This window comes from Panthera pardus, unplaced genomic scaffold (genome assembly GCF_024362965.1).
Source record: "Panthera pardus isolate Hobbes unplaced genomic scaffold, ASM2436296v1 HiC_scaffold_8, whole genome shotgun sequence".
Taxonomy (NCBI): Eukaryota; Metazoa; Chordata; class Mammalia; order Carnivora; family Felidae; genus Panthera; species Panthera pardus.
In genome coordinates, this window is record NW_026527013.1 from 36,713,408 (window position 1) to 36,730,192 (window position 16,785).

At 38.5% G+C, this 16,785-nt stretch overlaps 1 long non-coding RNA gene across 1 annotated transcript in view; it reads right to left on the reverse strand.

The window, feature by feature from the left end:
* Window positions 1–1,153: 1,153 nt before the first annotated feature.
* The window catches only part of LOC128775699 (uncharacterized), a 52,636-nt gene continuing 37,004 nt past the window's right edge, over window positions 1,154–16,785 (reverse strand). The window contains exon 2 of the long non-coding RNA XR_008420652.1: window positions 1,154–5,742. This is a non-coding gene — a long non-coding RNA (uncharacterized LOC128775699). The remainder of the gene's footprint in view (window positions 5,743–16,785) is intronic.

The following is a 16,785-nucleotide window of genomic DNA, read 5'->3' on the forward strand; positions in this document are numbered from 1 at the left end:
CCAAATAAATGCACTATAAAAAAATGTTTAGTTTGAGACAGAGAGAGAGTGCACACACACGCATGAGCTGGAGAGGGGCAGAGAGAGAGAGAGGAAGAGAAAGAGAATCCCAAGCAGGCTCCACATTGTCAGTGCAAAGCCCGAAGCCTGATGCGGGGCTTGATCCCACAGATCATGAAATCATGAGCTGAGCTGAAACCGAGATTTGGCCCCTCAACCAACTGAGCCACCCAGGTGTCCCAAGGCACATATTTTATTTTGCAGCTTGCAGTTTTGTCTTTCATTGGTTGACATCTCCAAAAAGTCAAAGGCCTTCTCTTCTTCTCCCTTTTCCTCACCTCTGGCCTTCAGGGGAAGGTTGAGCAGTTCTATAAAATAGCATTTTCCCTAGATATTTCTCGGGTCACAAAGACAATTTGAAGAAATGATTAATAAAGATATATGTTACCCTTTTAGGGCCAATTTTGTATTAAAATATTTTCTCCATAAAATACTACAGACATTCGTATTTCCTGCTAAGGAGACATCTGGTGTTTAATTCAATTTTTGTGTTACCTGTACTTGGCCTCTCCCCACCACAACCCCACCTCAGCCCACTACCTTGCTAGGCTCTCTTAGATGTATATATTTATTCTTGCAATTCAAAAAGTCTCCAGGCATATGCTGGTTAACTTAAACAATGGCAACCTCTTTCACAGCTATATACACTGGGTTCGCTATTGGTTGTTTTCTTTCAGTCATAGAAGGTTTACTTCCTTAAATTTATGCAGGATTTCTTCTATTCAAAATAGTCTGGCTCTTTCCTCAGAAGTACCTGTAAATGATTAAGTATAATCTCCATTCCAAATTCACTGAATTGTCTTAATGTCTTTGTCCTTTGCTTCTGAGAATGGAAGAGTGTCTTAACCTCATCTCCCCCCACAATGATTTAATTTTCAACAGTGACTATCTTCATTTTGATCCTCTCACAAGTTTTTCATTCTGCCATTGCAATTTTAATTTTCTCCTTGTCCCTCTTTAGCCCATTAATCTCATGTTTCATTGTGTTCCATCTTATTTTCATTTCAGGATGATTTCCTCATGGCAAACTTCTTGTGGTTCAAGTAAGGACGCCGATTTTCTAAATTTTTCACCCTGTTTTTGTGGTGAATCATTTTCAGAGGCTAGTTCTGAGTTTCCAGGGTAATGGTTTCTTTTCCTTTCCTGCCATATTTTTCATAAATTCCTGGGGGGGGTTGAGGTTGTCTGTTTTTTGCCTATAGGAATGACAGAGTCCATCTGATCTTTTGTTTGCTATTCAACAGGGTGTAGGGATTGCCACTCAATCCATACTCCTGGTTGTATGCTATAAACATACAAGGGTCTTTTTTTTAAGATTGTATTTTTAAGTAATCTCTTCACCCAACATGGGGCGTGAACTCACCTGAGATCAAGAACCCTGAGATCAAGAGTCACATGCTCTACCAACTGAGCCAGCCAGGTGCGTCAACATATGAGTGTCTTACTAGAGGCTCTTATTTTGTGCAAATAGCCTTGATGAAGGACTAAGATATAACCTGGGAAAATAAATTCACACGTACAGCTTCCAGCTCCATTATCGATGCCTGCATCAAGTGCATCTCTGGCAGCACGATGTGATCTTAGCCTATTACCACTGCCAAGTGTTTCATGAAATAAATGAACAAGTACAATTTTCAGCTAGTACCAGGGGGGCATTTCCTTTGTCTTCTCCCATTTGATTGCTGGAAGCTTTCATCTATTATCCGATGTCAAACAGAGAGACCTTACTGGGGTAGAGAGGGAGCTAGAAAGAACGGAAGGAGAATGCCACCAATGTCTGCTTCCAAAAGAACACCTGTAGGGTGGAGGCAGGGGACATAGCTTAGTTTACTAAAATGTCTAATCTGGTATTTCAGAGAGGTCTGACAGATAAAGGTCATTCACATCCTATTAAAAAGGCATTACTAAGTAAGTGGGAATTTATATAAAATATTGGCTTAGGTTGGCCATCAGTCCTAGTTTGGGTTATTGCCCTGATTTTTCACCTCGCTCCACGTCTTCATATGTATTTTAATGAGAAGTTGTGCCAGTGTGAAACCAAGGCTGCTGATCAGATGCTGTTCTCAATCTGAAGCCACAAGGGAAGACTTTAACTAAGCACTTACCCAAATGATGATGAATGTCATGTTAGTAGAGTCTGAAATGCAAAGATCTTACAGTGTGAGAGCAGAAAATCCTCTTTTTTTTTTTTTTAATTAAACAAGGATCTCCGTTTCACTGCACTTATTGTTTTCCTTTTGTTGGAGAAAAAAAAATAAAATTCTGTCTATAGTGGATCCAATAGTACTTTTAAAATGAAAGAAATCTCATATTTGTTTTGTATTTTATCACACTGCAGCCCTTCTATAAAATTGGAAATGATGATGACACTTTTAGAATTTATTGGCATAATAAAATGGTGAGATTATTTTATAATAGTGTTACTCATTTCTCTTCTATTAATGCTTATCATCCTTATTTCTCATTCTCTAGAGGAGACAGAAGATGACTCCGGCAACTTACATTTTAAGGAATTTATTGGTACATAGTTTAAGAAGAATGGTCAACACTTCTTTCTTCTTTCCATGATGTTATATAATAACATTGGACTATTCTTGTTCATGGACTTTTTCCATTGGTGAACGTTGCATTTCACAGAGTAGAGTCCAATTTTATTTGAACATTTCATGATTTTAATAAAAACCCCATTTTTAAATGCTTATTTTGCAGTCAGGAGCAAAGAGAGCCTGTGACAGGCAAAACAGACTTTTGCTGAGGGTGTATGAAAGCTGGTAGGATTGCACATGCTACTAACATAAGAGCTTCTTAAAGGAGGCTTTTTTTTTTTTTAATATAGCTAGCAGTCTCCAAAAAAGTATTCGGTGCCATTGTTAGAATAACAGCATTTACACTTGTCAAGGGAAATAAAGAATCATCAGGCTGCTATTTTCCACATTATGCAGCATCGATTTAGTATAGACTGCCATGGAACATTCTCCATACACTTACTATGTAAAAATGTAAATCCCTAATTTAATAATTTTCCTCCAGGCTCCTCCCACCCTCAATTTGTCTTCATTTCTCCAATTCTTTGTAGGAAATTAGGGACCTCATTATTCATGGGTCGGGAAGAATTCAATGAATCATGGAAAAAAGGTAATTTATGAAGGCAAGTCGCTTTCTCATCTCCAATGTGCATAAATAATCATAATTTTATTGTCATGATACAATGACCTGATTTCTATTTATAGCTTTGGCCCTGAGAAAAATTAAGTGCAACATAAATTTCATGTAAAAAGATGAATTTGTGAGTCACTTGTCTGTCAGAGGCGAGCCTTGTTTGGAAGCAACTGAGTATGCCAGTGAATTGCTTTGTTTCTTTCTTTTGGAAACAATACAAGCTCAAAGTTATGACATCTACTCCTGCCCTTTGACCAAAAAAAAAAAAAATGATTTCAAGAGTGAACACTAAATTATTTCATAGCACAGTTCTTTTTGGTCACTACATCTTGGTTTGACTCTGTATGTTCCTCAAATGTATTATGTATGTGTGTGTATACATGTGTGTTTGTGTGTGTATTCCTCAAAATGTATGTGTATGTGTGTACATACATATGTGTATATATATGTACACACATACACACATACTAGGAGCATATAGATTCAAAAATGTACATTTATACATATACATGCACATATATAATACAAGCTACATATGCACCTAAGATGTGTATTGTATGTATGGATGTATGTATGGATGTGTATACAGAGATTTTTCCCAAAGTGTGTGCATCTAAATTATGTCATGCATCTACAGATACCCTCCTGCCAGAGATGCATCTGATGACATGGTTTTTTGTTGAAGTTTGATAAAGCAATTTGCTTCTTGGTACTATTGGAAGCTACAGCAACAATTCAGTCTGGCCGCCATTTTTGGTCAAATCTTCTTTCTCAATTAGCTAAAGATCTTTTTAAGTTGAGGTATAATATATGTGCAGTGATATGCAGTGATATTATGTGCAAATGCTAAGTGTACAGATTAATGAATATTTATATATGTCTATACCTGTGTAACCACTCTCCAGGTCAAGATGCAGAGCATTTCCAGCCACCCAGAAAGCTCCCTTGTGCCTTTCCCCAAGATATAACTAATATTTTTACCTCATTCACCAAGTATTAGTCTTTCCTGGTTCTGAACTCCTTATAAACAGAATCAATAGCCTGAACTCCTGTGTTGGCCTTGCCAAAGGAGCCAACATAAGACTGACTTCTCCTCATTAGCTAAGAATCTTGGATTGCAAACAACAGGAAACTCAATCCAACTTAGCTTAAGAAATATAGACACTTTTAATGGCTCACTCACTGTAAAACATCTGGAGGAGATTTGGTCCAGAGTTTATGGAGTCACGAGTGATCTACCTCTGTGTCGTGTGCCTCCTCTGGGCATTGACCGTGTTCCCAGAATGGCTCACCTCATCTTTCAACAATTGCTGAGGAAGTTCTAGGCCATACATCCTCATGCTTTACTGTCTAGCCAAAAGAAAGTTCTGTCCTCTGGTGGTTTCCATGGAAGAAGGAGATAACTTCTCTCAGTACCTGGAATCAGTGTGCTTTATTTACCTGCCTCTTCTCAAATCAATCACTATAGTAAGAGAAAAGAAGTACATTTATTTGAAAGCTATGGAAGCCCATCCCCAGAAAGATGAAGTCAGTCATACCTAAACCTCATGACTACAAATGTGGAGTGCTCATTCTTTAAAGGAAAACTGGATATGGTTGCTGGAGGAAAACAAACAAATAGCCACAACAAAAAAGTCTAGCTTATAGTAGCCACTTGAAATATCAGTATCTTTCTCTAAAATGAGAAATCCTTTCATGATGTTCACTTCTGGGATCACCACGCTGGTAAACAGCATGAAGCCTCTCTCTGATCAAATAATTGCATGGGTGACTGTCATGGGGGAAATACTCGATTCAGTCAAACCAGAATGAAAGCCTGCTTCCCAGAGATTGTCAATCTCAATAAACATCATTTGATGCTTTGAGGCATTTTGTAGTCTAATGGTGCTGAATCGGCCAAAGAGAATGTCTCCAAAGAGAAATGAAAGCTGCACTAAAGAACGAATAGCCTGTAGAGGGAGAAAAAATGTGAGTTCAGATTTTTGTATGCCAGGCTGAGATTCTGACAATCAAATGCTAAAGGTGAAAATGCTAGCCTTCAACTTCCATAAATAAGCCATGGCTCCAGGGAAGACCTGGGTGCCTGGATCAAAGGAAGCCATATTTTCCAATCAGTATTTGTCTCGCATAAAGATCCCTCACTGAGTTGTTTTCTTATAAAGTGGAATTCATTTTGGTGCAAAGATTTGAACACTTAAAAGGCACACACACAACAGTAAATGGCACTCTTTGGAGCATGTTGACCGATTCAGTGTGTAACAGAATAGGATTTTGACATATCCCAAATACCTAAATATCAGCATGAGCTATAAAAACATTAGAGAGATCAGAGGTGATGTTATGTCTCTAAATATCTTTACTTATCAACAAGCAGGAACATAGGCCTTTTACCTGAGGCATTTTTCTTTTCAAGTTTTCATGGTGGGATTTTATGGTAGCAACCCCTCATGTTTTCTTCTTGCCAGCAGTTTTATTTATAGTCCAGCCCATTGTATCTCACTTCTTCTTAAAAGATGTCAGGACCTAAAGGAAGAAAATGGATTAGATCGGAGAAACTCAAGAGCTGGCTTAATGGAACCTCTGCCTTTTCCCTGTCTAATGCTCTTCACCCCCTTTATAATATGTGCACTACACAGCCTCAAACAACTGTGAAAATGGGAAATGTTGAAAAAACTTGATCCAGCCATCCATCGAATAAGTCAGCAAACTTATAATAACTTTTTTGGACAGATTTTGTAAGTATTGCTCGTTATTGAAACTAGGAAAATATAGTAAGTGTAGTTTAAATAAGAACTATCTACAATCCCATAAAGCAGAGAAAACGAATGCTCTTACTAAATATAGTTTTATCCTGCTTTGCTTACTCAACATTATACTGTGAACATTTTCCCAAGTCAAGAGAAAACTCTTCGAAAAAATTATTGACAATTCCATTTATTGGCACCTTAAGAGAAAGAATAAGGATTTTTCCTGTTTCCTGTGTAGATGCTATTTCAGGGCAACAAAATAGCTATGGTCAGTATGTGAAAGTTGTGGTTTATGGGAACCTTTTAGGTAAAAATATGGAAAGAATGAGAGAATTTTTTAAATTATCATTTTGTACTCCCTAATAAAATAATTGATTCAGTCAAAGGCCTTCAGTAGATGAACCAGTTGATGAAAGGTTGGAAAGATCAGTTTTTGGCCACCTGAACTTGCTCTGCCTTTAGTCTGTTAAGAATGAAACAACCAGACATCATGGCCAAGATGGGAGGCAATATGACAAACACAACACCACCCAAAAAATATTCTTACTTTAAAACAAAAAAATCCTGGGGCAGCTGGGTGGCTCAGTCGATTAAGCACCTGACTTCAGCTCAGGTCATGATCTCATGGTTCAAGAGTTTGAGCCCTGCACTGGGCTCTGTGCTGTAAGTGTGGAGCCCACTTGGGATCCTCTGTCTCCCCTTCTCTGCCCCTCCCCCACTCGCATTCTCCCTCTCTCTCTCTCTCTCTCTCTCTCAAAACTAAATAAACATTTTAAAAAACCCACAATGAATAGATTGCCTAAATTAAGAGACTGACAATACTAAGTGTTGGTGAAGAAATGGAACTCCTTCAACTCTCATACCTTATTGGTAGAAATATAAATTAGTCGAATATTTCAGAAAATGGAAAATAGTTTGACAGTTTCTTATAAACTGCAATGTATATTTACCATACAATATAGCAATTTCATTCTTAGGTATTTACCGCCCCCCCCCCCAAATGAAACACGTGTCCAAATAAGGAGTTGTTCAAGAATGTTCATAACAGGCTTTATCCGTAATAGCCCCAAATTAGAAGCCACCCAAATGTTCACCAATAGTAATGGATAAACAATTTGTTGTGTATTCACACTACAGAACATTGCTTCACAACTAAAAGAAAGGACTTCTGATATACACAATAACATGGATGAATCTCAAAAACATTAAACTTGTAGAAGAAACCAGGCATAAACAAGAATATATGATTGTATTAAAAGAAGTTCTAGAATTTCCAGAAAATTTGCAACAATTTGCACAGCAATCAGCAATATGTGACAGCCCCATCTCAGTGCACCCACATTGTCACTGAGGCTTATCAGTTTCTAAAGTCCAGTTAATTTATTGGGTAAAAATGGCTTCTCCTTTAATTCACATTTCTTTGTTTCTTAATAAAATAAGATATTTTCATTTTCATGATTTTTTTAAATTTGTTTTTTGGTTATTATTTTTCCTTTGGAAATTATTTTAAAAAACTACTTTTTCCCCTATTTTTCTATTACTGCTGTGCTGTTTTCCTTAATGACTTATAACAGTTCTTTCTACGTTAAGGATATAAACACTTTGTAATATTTATGTTATTTTTTCTGTTTGCTTGCCTTTTTATTTCATTTATTTTTTGAAGAGCAGAGCCTTTTTCTGTTATAATAACCAAATTCATTGCTCGCTTCCTTTGAGATTTGTTCCATACTTTTATCTCCACAGGTAGAGAGACAAATATATTTGCCTAAATTTTCTTAAAAAAAATTTTTTTTAATGCTTATTTATTTTTGACAGAGAGGGATAGAGAGACAGAACATGAGGGGGGAGGGGCAGAGAGAGGGAGACACAGAATCTGAAGCAGGCTCCAGGTTCTGAGCTGTCAGCACAGAGCCCGACGTGGGGCTCGAACTCACAGACCATGAGATCAGGACCTGAGCCAAAGTGGGATGCTCAACCAACTGAGCCACCCAGGTGCCCCTGCCTAAATTTTCTTGTAATTTTGTGTAATTTAATTTTAAATAAAAATTCACATTCATCTGGATTGACCCTGGTATGTGGTGTTAGATACAGAACTTTTTATAATTCATACTTCTTTATAATTTATCATATGCCTGCCATATATTAAGAACTTATAGGGGTGCCTGGGTGGCTCAGTCAGTTAAGCATCCAGCTTTGACTCAGGTCATGATCTCACAGTTCATGAGTTTCAGCCTTGCATCAGGCTCTGTGCTGACAGTGTGGAGCCTGGAGACTGTTTTGAGTTCTGTGTCTTCCTCTCTCCTCTCTGCACCTCTCCTGCCCCTGCTCTCTTTCTCTCTCAAAAATAAATAAACATTAACATTTTTTTTTGAAAAAAAAAACTTATATAGTAGGGTCTATCATGGACCACTTGATTGTTACCTACAAAATACGTATCTATGTATCTATTATTATGTGAGTATCACACAGTTTAAATACTTGTTGCTATATATTTCAATATTTAATATGGCTTAAATTTCTACCTACTTATTTTTGAAAAGTTCCTTAGCTTTTCCCATCCATTTCAATCTCCAAACACTTGTTGACTATATTCTGTTTGCCAGGTATGCTGCTAAAAAGTGGAGATATGTTTTGAGTTTTCATGGAGAATAATGAGTGCTCTAACAGCAGTAAATAACTAAAATAGCTAACACTTGGTGCTTCCTATGGACCAGGCTGTATTTAGGTGTTTTACATACACTTATACACTTAATCAATCCTTCAAACAATCATACAAGGTAGGTACAATTCTACTCTTCTTTATTTATGATAGAAATTGGGCACAGAAAGTAACTTGCCCAAGACTGCACAGCTAGTATGCAGCTGGACCGATATTCAAGACTGGGCAGTTCTAGAAATTAGACCTTCTTACCTCGAAGATGGGAATGTAAAATGGTGTAACTACTGTGAAAAAGAGTTCAATGGTTCTTCAAAAAGTTAAAAATAGAATTACCATGTGAGTCAGAAATCCCACTCCTAAGTGGATACCCAGAAGTATTGGAAATAGGTTTTCAAACCTATTTGTACATACATACAAGGGAATCCATACAAGGGTATGCATATCCATACAAGGGAATATTCTTCAGTCATAAAAATGAAGTACTAATATATGCTACAACATGGGGGAACCTGGAAAACATGCCAAGTGAAAGAAGTGAGACACGAACGCCAGTTGCATATTGGTATAATTCCATTTTTATGAAATATCCAGGATAAATGAACTCTTAGAAAGCAGTTACTGGTTTCATGGGTACAGGGTTTCCTTTTAGGGTGTTAAAAATGTTTTGGAACTGGTTAGAGATAATGGTTGCAAAACATTGTGAATGTACTAATTCTACTGAATTGCACATTTTAAGATGGTTAATTTTGTGTCCCATCAACTTTACCTGAATAAAAAGGGAGGGTAGTTTGTTTCTAAAGTTCTTGTTCTTGACCACATGCTGCTATGTAAAATGGAGTGTAGGAAAGCTAAGCTTATCTGATCCTGAGGCTCAGAGCAAGCTTTACAGAGGGGCTGATGCTGGACCTGGGTATGGAAAAATGAATGGGGGTTCACTGGACAGATTGTGTGATTTTGTGTGTGGGGGAGGGTGGAGGAGGAAGGCAGAAGCATCCTAGAAAGGTAGAAGAGTTTGTGAAAACGTATAGGCAGAGGAAGTGAAGGTAGTTTGGAGACAAAATAAAAGGCTTTAGTGAAAGAGGGAAATGTCAGAGAGAAGGTTGACACATGATATTAATACAACACATCCTTACCAACTGCACATTTTCAAAGGTCAAAGGTTGGAAATTTCAAGAGCTATCCGTGGGTAGCAATATAACTCAGGTTGGTTTAGGGCTGTTATTATTACAGTGGTGTCCAAACATATCTAGCTGAAGCCCGGTATAGAATGATGAACTACTTATGCATACTTGTAGTATTTGAGCCAACTCTCAACAGCTTTGAATACATTTTCTACAAAGGTGTTTACTTACCATTAATGGTTCTACACACACACCAATTTATTTTCTCTTACTTGTAGCAGACATTATCAGTGCCCTGCACAAATCCCTTTGGCACTGACCTTTTCTAGACCAGTTGACCCGACTTCCAAATGCCATCCCTGAGTCTCCTTGCCTGTGGTCTTCCTCGGCCACAAGTGTGCACACTTTCCATTTTTACTGCATGCCAAAAATGCTGGGGAATTACACCCCTCAGAAGCAGCCCTCAACAGATGGCTGTTGGGAGTTGTCACTCTCCTTAAATAAGTCTGAGGGGCATTTTCAACACACTCTTTCAGAGTCCCAGGTAGAATTCAGCTCAAGATGCTCACGGTGGTAGTTTGCTTGATAACGCATGCTTTAATTACTTTCTTCTGTCCCTTGTCTTACTTCTCCACTCCCCTACTTTTTCTTCAAATCCTTGTCTCAAGGTTTTGATACTTGGGGAGAAAGCCAATGTAAGATATTCACAGATTTCAATTCAAATGTACTCCTCAGTACATCATCTAGAGTCTAGTCAGGAAAAGAGAATCCACCCTAGATATTTCAGATATGGGGATTTAATACAAGGATTTGGTTATCAAGAGAAAAGGGGTGACACCCAGATATTAGAAGCTGCTTTTCCCTCTGGCTTGAAACCAGTATCCTACCCTGGCATGCGGACAAATAACAGTCAGGCGAGTCTTCTCTGATCCCAGACAAGGTAACAACCTCTTAGTATCTACTTTAGTGTGACTTTTATTTTACTGAATGTTTGATTCACGTCTCTCTTCTCCACTACGTTACAAATCCAAGTGAGCGGGAACAATGTGTGTGTTTTGCTCACTACTGAACCCCGAGAGGCTGGCACCAGGTCTGACACCGCAGAGGAACTCACTAAACATGTGGCTGAAGGGAAGGGCTGAATCAGTGTTGTGCTGCTGCAGGCTTTTGCCAGGTGATCGAAGTCAAACGCCTGATTCTCTTCCTAAAACCACATTCAGTGATGTCAGGTTGACAATTGAAAACTAAACATTGCGGGAGTATTTATACCATAGATGTTGGCAAACGCTTAGAAATACTGTTTTGTTTTCTTTATTTTGTTGCTGAACATTTACCGGCATACCGCTTAAGAGAATCCTGTCTCACAATGGAGCACATGCAACGCACCCATTTCCGTAGCTCAATCGGGAAGACTTTCACTGAAGGTCTTTGCATCTGGCTGTATTTGTGCAAGGAAAGAAGGACATTTTCACAGACTTTTTCTCCTAGGCATGACTGGCTCCCTGTAACTTCAAGGACGCCTGCTGTGGATTGTTCCTGTTCCATTATTTAACAAGTAACAAGAATCTGAAATATCAAGTCAGGATATTGCTCACCATGCTCGCCGCTTCCGGCATTCATGCACGTGTGAGGTTCTGGCCTCACAGCCTGCTCAGCCACATGGCAGGAGCGAGACGGGCCTCCAGCCAAGCTTTCTTTCAAACCTCTGCAAGTCCGGGCACATGATGGTATGTCTGTAATCTTTCCCCAGATTCAATATTTGAATATGAATTTATTTGGGGGCATAGGGAAGTAAAGGCTTTCCACGGGATGCTCAGCGTCCATCCTATAACCTTACCTAAACACCAAGGCACACTGCAGAGAAAATAGTAACTTCACCTACAAAAAGAAGATCAAAATTACTCTTATGGAAGAGGAAAGTTTGTGAGCATCTCCCAAGATTGCTCTTTGAACCAGTCATTACAGTTAGGTTATGGAGAATATTTTGCAATGGGAGGAAATGGTTGACTGTATATTAATTTATTTTATTAAAAAATTTCAATGTTTATTTATTTATTTATTTATTTAGAGAGAGAGAGAGCACGCATTAGCCGGGGATAGGCAGAGAGAGAGAAGAGACAGAATCCCAAGCAGCCTCCGCATTGTCAGCACAGAGCCCAACGTGGTGCTTGAACTAACTAACCGTGAGATCATGAGCTGAGCTGAAATCAAGTGTCAGACCCTTAACTGATTGAGCCACCCGGGCACCCCAAATATATATTGAACTTAAAAACTTGTATCTTTTTCCTTTTTCAATCCATAGAAAAACTGAAAATATACACATACATTTTTCTCTTGTAATCTCTGTGTATGGTAGCATTGAAGGTGATTTTCATGCTCCTTTTTTTTTTTTTGGTATTATGAAGTATATGTATATTGGTGATAAAAATATTGTAAATTAAAATGCAGCAGTTTTTTCTTTAGTACCCACTTTCACTCCATGAAAAATTAGAAGGGGAGTCACAAGTGTGGTCTATTTTATCTCTGTCTTCAGAGGTGAGCACATATTAACGTCTGGGCCAATCATAGAACCCCATCCTCCTAACCTCACTAATTCTTCCAAGGATATGCATGTGAGCCCTGGAAACATTAATAAAAGTTCTTTCATGTGACTGACAAATGAATGTTAGGAGAGAGAAAGCATGTCTCTGTGTTTGAATTATAGACTGAACAGATATAGATTTGGGCTGCTAGAAGTTTTCCTCCCTCACTTGTGGAAGGAATCTTTATAGAAATAAAGCCAAAATGCCACGAGAAGAGAAATGAGATCTGACCGGTGGTCGTATCTGGCAATATTGTTTGATCTCCTGGAATCGCCTGTTCCTGAAGTCAAATCCATCACTGGACTTATAGTTAGTTACCTAAGCCTATGAACTAACTTGTGAGTACTTTTTATTTTGTTTTTAAATGTTTGTTTATTTATTTTTGATAGAGAGAGAAAGAGAATTTCAGGCTGAGCTGGATCCCATGACTGTGAGATCATGACTTAAGCCGAAATCAAGAGTCTGATGCTTAACTAAGCCACCCACGTCCCCCTAACTTGTGGTTTAAGTTAGGTCAGCTAGATTTTCTCATTAGTAATTGAATGCCATTTTTACTAAAAACAAAAACGGAAAGATTGTGTTATGGCCAAAGATTAAATTAGAGGAACTCTTAGTTTATCTCTAAAAGTCATGGTAATTTTAACTGAGCCTTGATTTTCATGTGAGCATACAAAAGCAATCTCTTATCACCAAATCTTGAATCCAAAACGACAAATCAGTTACTGGGTATCAATTTGCTCTAGTTGGTAAGTGCTGGGACACCCAGAGATGAATATGAAGATTTCTATCTTCTTGGGACTTTTAATTCAGTGGAAGGTTGGGACAAAAAGGATGAGGAGAGAGAGAGACAGAAAGAGAGACAGAGAAGGCACTCTATAGTAGTGGAAGGCAGGAGATTTACATAATAATTCTATCTTTGGAGCTAATTTAGGTAAGTGCCTTTTTTTTTTTTTTTTTTTTTTTTGGTCTGTCTCTTTTTCTGTCTCCAAAATATAAAGGAGTTTACTACTTCTCAGAGTACAGTCTAGGGGACCTGTAGGTTTCCTACAAGCCTTGTAGGGGGTCTAGGAGCTCGAAACTATTTTCCTAGTAATTTTTTAAATTTATTTTGAGACAAAGAGCACATGAGCAGGGTATGGCCAGAGGGAGGGAGAGAGAGAGGGAGAGGGAGAAAGAGAGAGAGACACAGAAAGAGAGAGAATCCCAGGCAGGCTCCGTGCTGTTAGTGCAGAGCCCTACCAAGGACTCAATGTCACTAACTCGGAGATCATGAGTTGAGCTGCAATCAAGAGTCTGACGCTTAACCAACTGAGCCACCCAGAAGCTCTGATTTTCACAGTAATTTTAAAACACATTTGTCTTTTACAGTCATTCCCTCACAACTATTTCTCCAAACTACAGGACAAGTGTTGACATCATCACTTTAATGGATAATTGAATATATGCTTGAATATTCCTGTGCTGCCTGCACCTGTCAGAGGTAGTAAGTTTAAGGTGTAAGTGTGAGATGAACTCACACTTTTTCAATACTTCTACTGTACCCTCACAATCATAATCTCATTGACGTCCAACAAATTATGAAATCCATGAATTTTTCTTGTATACACACAAAGACACAACTAAATGGGAGTATACCTTAGTGTCTCATTTTGCAATATTATACTTTTTTTTCAAAAAACTCCATTTAAAGGTTTATCAAAATTATTTTAGGATTTATATTTTATTCTCAAATGAAAAAACATATTCTCTTTATATTTAAAGATGGTTCATTGGCTTATAACAGGAAGATTAAAATGGCTTGCTTAAATGTTGAAGATGTTGAAAGAGAAAACAGATACCTCAGAGAATTCTGTCTCTTGGAAGGGAAGGATAGCTGGCAAAAAACAAAACAGACAAAGCTGAAAATAACAAATATATAATGTGAGCCATCATTATAGATGCTAACAATTACCTTACTGGTCTGTGCAACAGAATATTTTCAAATATTATTGTGTGCAAAATTGTGGTACCAATTGAGATACCATTGAGAGCAATCATTAAAAGTTTAAAGAAAAAAAGAATTGAGTATTTTAACCACAGATGTGATAAACTCTTTAAAAGTCAAAAGTTGTTCGATACAGATTTGCAAGCTAGAAACAAAGCAGCTACTGATGCATCTCACAGGTTAAATATTTCATTGGTTTGAGAAGCACATAGAAGAGCTGCTAAACTAATAAATCCTGTACTGTTGACATTGCTGAATGCCTGCTGCATGAAAAGTCAGTCAAAGAACAACAACAGTGCCATTTTCCGGAGATAATAGTAATTCATGGATTTGAATATTTCGCTGCAAATATAAAGAACGCATTAATTTCTCACTTGCAAAACTGTACTTACAGTTTGCAAATTTGAGCGAATAATTTTTTTTAACATTTATTTATTTTTGAGAGAGAGAGGCAGAGCATGAGCAGGGGAGGGGCAGAGAGAGAGAGAGAGAGACACACACACAGAATCCAAAGCAGGCTCCAGGCTCTGAGCTGTCCACACAGAGCCTGACACAGGGCCTGAACCCATGAACTATGAGATCATGACAGCCAAAGTTGGACACTCAACTGACTTAGCCATCCAGGTGCCCTGCAAATTTGAGTGAATCTAAAGATGACCTGGGCTTGCTGGTTTGCTTGCATGCCCCTATCAGCATCGATTCACTATCCCATAGAATCTTTTTTCCATGAATCCTCAGCAACAGATTAAAAAAAAAAAGTGCTGAAACACTCAAATTTTGAATAATGTTTTGAACTTCATGATTTAGTCGTGGAACAATGGTTTTGACATTTGCAATGTCTAGTGCAAAAGCAACTTTGGGCCAAACTGCTGGGCTGTAGCATAGATCCAGGCAGTGGTACGGAATTTCTAGCCATCGTTCTGTTTTTCACTGATAGGCACTCACAGGGAAAAATAATCATTTGAAAATAAAAGTAAAAATACATGCCGGTTTCATGAAGAGTGTCCTTGATGAACCAAATTATTAATTTTACTGAATAACAGCCCTCAGTTTTCTGTGTGACAAAATGGAAAGCATCCAGGAAGCATTTTTGCTGAATTTTGAAGTACTCTGGCTGTCTTGAGGAACAGTGCTTGTGGACAACTGAGTTAAGAGCTAAACTAACTGCTTTTTTTCATAGGGTGGGATCTCCATTTGAAAAACTACCTACAGGGGCGCCTGGGTGGCGCAGTCGGTTAAGCGTCCGACTTCAGCCAGGTCACGATCTCGCGGTCCGTGAGTTCGAGCCCCGCGTCAGGCTCTGGGCTGATGGCTCGGAGCCTGGAGCCTGTTTCCGATTCTGTGTCTCCCTCTCTCTCTCTGCCCCTCCCCCATTCATGCTCTGTCTCTCTCTCTGTCCCAAAAATAAATAAAAAACGTTGAAAAAAAAAATTAAAAAAAAAAAAAAGAAAAACTACCTACAGACAAACTATGGTTATTCAGATCTGGATATGGGGAAGACAGTTTCTTCAAAATGAGCAAAGGGAGACCATCACTTTGAGGAAAACAACTGACAGTATGTGTTACCAACTGCAGAATTTGAAGTCTCATGTACAGATGGGAATTGTGGAAAATTTTATAAGCACCTCCGTGAGCATGACATGATGAGTTTTTCTAATGAGGTTGGTGGGAATATTGACATATGTGATTTGTGATATTTCAACGAAATGTGCAACATTTGGAAGATCCGTACAACTCAGGGAACCAGTATTTTCCAAATGCTTGATCCATGATGTTACGAAATCACTCATGGCTAAAGGAACTGTTAAAAGTTCACGTTAGACCAATTTTAATGAAATGGAATATAAAAACTTTATTGATCAGGTTCCAGATTCCGCATTGAAACTGATCTTTAAGAAACTACCTTTTGTCTTCCCCTGGAGATAGCGGAGAGAGAGAGAGCAACCTCGGTAGCCCAAGATCATTTTAAACTTCTTCTTGGATCATGCCTGCTTAATCCCATTACAAAAACCAATCACGGAGCAGAGCCCAAAGTCAGAGCGGAGGAAGGAGCGGGGACACAACACAGACGACAAAGAGAAAAGCGTGGCTATTGGAGGTGGTGGTGCATCAAGACCAGTTTTGCAATCAGCTGCACAATAATGATCATGGAGCCTGTCACTTTGTGCTAAGTGGTTTGCATAAATTAGACCAAATCCTGAAAATTAGTGTGGGTATTTGTGTAAATAAGGATCCTTGACTGCAAGGGAATCTTCACAAAAACTAGTACAAGCAAAAGTGTATCCCTTCAATCACTTTGCTGGGAGGTGAACCAGTCAGGGCTGTCTAGCATGTCCAAGTTAAGGCATGACTGGAATAGGTCCAGGGGTCTTTGAAGCTCTGTCCACAGCATTCAATTTGGGTTTCCTCAGAAAGTTGGGTCCATTCTGCAGATGACGTTTTCTCCAAAGCCAGAAGAGTTGTCTCACGGCAA